The following is a 5,408-nucleotide window of genomic DNA, read 5'->3' as shown; positions in this document are numbered from 1 at the left end:
TGTCCCCGTCTGGTGATGTACCACCCACTGCCTCAAATGCGGCGCTACCGCTTCGATAGCCCCGTTCTTTTGCCGGTCAAGCAGGGGAAGATGTTGAGTGGCTCACTCACTTTGAACGTGTGAGCCGCTTCAACCACTGGGATTCGGTGGCGAAACTAGCGAATGTCGTATTCTTCTTAACGCAGACCGCCTTGATGTGGTACGAGAACCACGAAGATTCTCTGGCCACTTGGGAAGGCTTTGTGGAAGCTATCAAAGAATGTTTTGGCGATCTGACTGCCAAGTGGAAGCAGGCTGAGCAGACACTTTCTCAGAGAGCTCAGACAGCAGGCGAGATTTGCACAACGTACATCGAGGCAGTGCTTAAATTATGCAAGACCGTCGACAGTCGGATGACCAAGGAAGACAAGGTAGGCCATCTGCTCAAGGGCATTGAGGAAGCTGTCTACCACTTCCTCATTGCCAAAGACAACTTTAGTTCAGTCACCGATGTTATTCGACACTGCCGGACATTCGCGGCCATCAACACACGCTGCATTACAAAGTTATGGCGACTGTCAAATGCCACTACCTATGGCCAGCGTCGAAGATTCTCCATCCCTAAGCCTCCTGTGCGCCATTCGTGAAATCGTAAGGGATGAAATTTCCCGATGTGAGCTGTTTTCCCGGCCGCCCTCTGGCTTCGCGGATGAAGCATACGCTTTTCCAGCCTATGCACGTACGTGCCCACCAACGTCTAGCTATACACCAGCCAATGACACCGACTTCGCCTTCCGAGAAGACCTGGACACCCCGCGATCAAGGTTCAACCAGATTTACCGGCAATTCTCTCATCAGCGCAGAGGCACTGGATCCTACTCAAACCGTACACCGCGCCTACCGCGGGAAAGCTACGTCGACTCAGAACCTACATTTCAATATCCGTCACGTCCTACCTCGCAAGAGTCCACTAAAGCGCAGCTGTTTGATCGCCCTATGCCTGTGTGCTTCCGGTGTGGTTTTGCGGGTCACATTTCCCGCTACTGCAATCGACACGAACAGCTCAGGAATCCTCCGACGGCATAGAACCGACGAACCGTCCAGCCCTACATCGACAGCTATTGGCCCGAACATCCATCCCGAAGGGGCCGTTTTCAAAATGGACTCCACAGCCAATCTCCAGTGTCTGACCGTAGTGTCACACCGCCTCCGTCATTTTGTGTGCGCCGTTCCCCGTCAGCACGGCGCCGATCTCCACCACCAACGCAGGAAAACTAGCCAGCGCGGCCAATTGAGGATAGGTCGCTGGGCAATGTGGGCTGCTACCTCATATTTCTCCGTCTGTATGCATGTTAAAGAACAAGGTTAATATGCTTGTTGATGGTGGTGCTACTGTCTCAGTAATGAGTTTAGATTTTAAGAACCTTTTGAAGAACAAAGTTATGTTTGTTTTGGACAAAACTGCTAATTTTTATGGAGTAAGTAGAGAGTTATTGTGTCCGGTTGGGGTGTGCAGCGTTAAAGTTTTGTTGGGAGGTACAGTATTTCCCGCGGAATTTGCAGTACTGCCCCGAATAACTCACGATGTAGCCTTGGGAGTTGACTTCCTGCGTATGTGCGGCGCTACAGTTGATTGTCGAACTGGAGACCTAAGTGTTAGTGGTTCTCTTCCTCGTGAACTTTTCGAAGAGACGTCAAATTAAGACGTTTTGTGTGTTTGTGATGAAATCGTCGTAACGCACCATTCTGCAGTGTGCGTTCAGGTGTCCCGCTCCTATCCTATTATTAAAGCTTTTGAGGTTACCGTGACGCCTCCTAATTTACAGTACGTGAAGAAAAATGTATTAGTGCCGCATTGTTTGGTTTGCGTGAAAGAGGGCCGTACCGGGCTGTGGACTATAAATTGCTCACCGGAACCGGTGATTTTTCCAGCGGGCTCTAAACTAGCTTCATGTAGCGCACCTCTCCCGAATTATGTGACCCTCCTTACTCCCTCCTTTCATAACCCCGCCACTAAATCACCTGCTTATAAGAAGCTTCTTGCGATGATCGGCGCATCATTGAACACCTCACAGCGACATACGTTGCAGGAGCTAATGTCCCAGCACATGTCCGTCTTTGATTTCGCGCAATCCGACGGCTCTCGACGTTTTCCGCTGTCGCGCGCATGCCACAGGGTTAACACGGGATCTGCCCATCCGATCCACCAGAAGCCGTACCGCGTGTCGCCGTCAGAGCGCAAGGTGATCACCGAACAAGTTCAAGAGATGTTGAGCAAGGGCGTAATTCAGGAGTCCTCCAGACCTTGGGCTGCTCCCGTGATATTCTTAAAAAAAAAGGACGAAACGTGGAGGTTTTGCATCGACTACCGTCGCCTCAACTCCATCACTAAAAAGGACGTGTATCCTCTCCCGCACATCGACGATGCCTTAGATTGTCTTTTCTCTGCATCTTATTTCTCTTCAGTTGATTTGCGATTGGGGTATTGGCAGATTCCGATATACCCCGATGGCAAAAAAACTGCATTTATTACTCCGGACGGCCTATTTGAATTCAATGATATGCCCTTCGGCCAATGTAATGCACCGACCACTTTTGAGGGATTTATGGACACAGTACTGCGTGGCCTCAAGTAGAAAATCTGCATGTGCTATTTAGACGACGTTATTTTTGGCCGGACTTTTACTGAACATAACAAGAGACTCGCTATTGTTTTAGATTGCCTGCAGAAAGGATGGCCTTGTCCTGAATTCTAAAAAGTGCCGTTTTGGCGAGCGTCAAGCGCTGGTACTCGGACATCTCGTCGACAGCGATGGAGTTTGGCCAGATCCACAGAAGACTGCAGCAGTTGCAGCATTTGAAAGACCCCAGAACCAAAAGGAGCTCCGAAGTTTTCTGGGGCTGTGCTCCTACTTTAGACGATTCATCCCAAGGTTTGCCAGCGTCGCTTACCCTCTGATGTCTCTTCTACAAAAGGACGTCCCTTTCGACTGGACCTCAGATTGTGACGCATCTTTCCACCAGCTGAAGTTTCTGCTCTCGTAACATCCCATACTACGGCACTTCAACCCCTTCGGTCCGACGGAAGTGCACACTGATGCAAGTGGGATTGGTGTTGGTGCTGTGCTTGTGCAACGTTCGGCAACCGGAGACCATGTAGTTGCGTATGCAAGCCATTCCCTCAGCAAACCTGAGCGTAACTACACGGTTACTGAGCAAGAGTGCCTCGCTGTAGTTTTCGCTGTTCAGCGATTTCGGTGCTACCCATATGGACGCCATTTCACGGTTGTGCTGGACCATCATGCCCTGTTTTGGCTCGTCAACCTTCGTGATCCATCTTGTTGTCCGGCACGCTGGGCCCTTCGTCACCAGGAATACGACTTCACTGTCTCGTACGAGAGTGGTCGCAAACACGCCGACGCAGACTGCCTATCACGTCTCCCCCTTCCCACGACCGAATGTGACTCTTCTGACTTCGATCACTACATCTCCTCCAGTGTTCCCGAGTTTCCTGACGCCTCGGCTCTGCGGACTGCGCAAGAGACTGACATAAGCCTCGAGCCACTGCTTGCGGCTGCGCGGGATTCCACAGCTCCCAGCCCATTCTGTCTCCGTGATGGCCTTCTGTACAAAAAGTCGTATTCCAGCACCGGCACGAAATTTCTACTTGTGGTTCCCGAGAGTTACCGCTCGTGCATCCTGCGTGCAATGCACGACGACCCCACTTCCGGTTACCTGGGCTCTGCACGAACCCTCCACCGTGCCCGCGACCGGTTTTATTGGTCGATGATGCGCCAGGCTACTGACCGATATGTGGCGAGCTGCACTGCATGCCAACGGCACAAACGTCCAACATGCACGCCACAGGGCCTGCTGCATCTTGTGACTCCACCACATGGTGCATTTGATAAAGCTGGAATCGACCTTATAGGTCCCTTCCTGAAATCTTCCGATGGAAATCGCTGGATTGTGCTTTGTGCCGACTATCTCACCCGCTACTGCGAAACGGCCACTCTTCCTTCAGCCACCGCTCACCCCGTGTCCATGTTCCTGCTCCGTTCCGTCATCCTGCGTCATGGACCTCCGCGAGTGATAATCAGTGATCGCGGTCGGCAGTTTACGGCAGATTTCGTGGAAGAGCTTCTCTGTTTGTGCTCGTCACATTTTCGATACTCCACACCATACCACCCTCAAACCAACGGTTTGAAGGACCGCACCAACCGCACACTCATCAACATGCTCTCTATGTACATTGCATCAGACCACAAGAACTCGGATGCAGTACTGCCGTTTATAACGTTTGCCTTCACCACTGCAACGCATGAGACGACCGGCTACAGCCCGTTTTTTTTATGCCCGTGATCCTCGGTATTCCCACGACACGATTCTTCCCTATTCCGTCCATGACGAACCTTGCATCGCCGAAACTCTTTGTCGGGCCGAAGAAGCTCGCCGTCTCGCCATTTGCGGACTCTGGCTTCGCAAGAGCGTTCCAAAGCTCGGTACGACAGACAGCATCGCCATATGTGTCTTACGCACCTGGAGACTTAGTGTGGCTTTGGCGACCTGTACGAAAACGTGGTTTAGCCCAGAAAATGTTGGCGCATTACGCTAGCCCTTACGTTGTCCTCGACCACGTCAGTGACCTGAATTACGAAATCGAGCGCATGACCGCAAGTGGTCGTCGCTCAGCTACAATAGAACTCGTTCATGTCGCCCGGATGAAGCCGTGCCAATCCCGTGGGAACGACTAACTCCCTCGCCCAGGGGGGCTTCGGCTGTCTTGGGGGGAAATGTAGCAATCCCGAAGACGAGGAAAACACATAGATGAAGAAAGGAAAAAGGAAGTTGAGAAAGGCGAAGAGACTCTCGTGCCCGTGCCCGGACTCGCAGCCGTTCACCAGTTGAGTTCTCTGCCTCCTATACCTGTGCAGCCCTCCGACGTCAAACCCCCGTTGTAACAATATACAGAAAACCTATTTTTTGTTCAACATCCTTGGGAAGGAACAGCAGTTTAAAATTGGTAGCGAAGCACCGGAAGTGGTTGGAAAAAGTCTCTTTTAATTACAGGTAGCAACCGCAGATCCGGACCAGGAAAGGGACTAGGTGAATAAGATGGCGATGAATTGCATTTGGAAGGTACTCGCACATTATGATTAGCAGATTACCGGTATCGCTTAAGAGTAAAGTGTATAACTGTTGTAATCTTACCTGTACTTGCCTAATACTGAAATAGTGAGGCTAACGAAAATGGTTTTATTTTAGTTGGAGACAACGCACAGAGCTATTAAACCGGAAATTGTATGTGTAACGTTATGAGGCAGGAAGCGAATGAGTGGGCCAGAGAAATCACTAGAGTTACAGTATTTTAGTCGAAATAAAGAAGAAATGGACATAGCAAGGACAACTAGTACTGGAAAACGATAATG

Source organism: Amblyomma maculatum, chromosome 2 (assembly GCF_055883805.1).
Source record: "Amblyomma maculatum isolate TAMU_Amacu chromosome 2, ASM5588380v1, whole genome shotgun sequence".
Lineage (NCBI taxonomy): Eukaryota > Metazoa > Arthropoda > Arachnida > Ixodida > Ixodidae > Amblyomma > Amblyomma maculatum.
The sequence above is the reverse complement of the archived record's forward strand: the minus strand, read 5'-3'. Positions refer to the sequence as shown.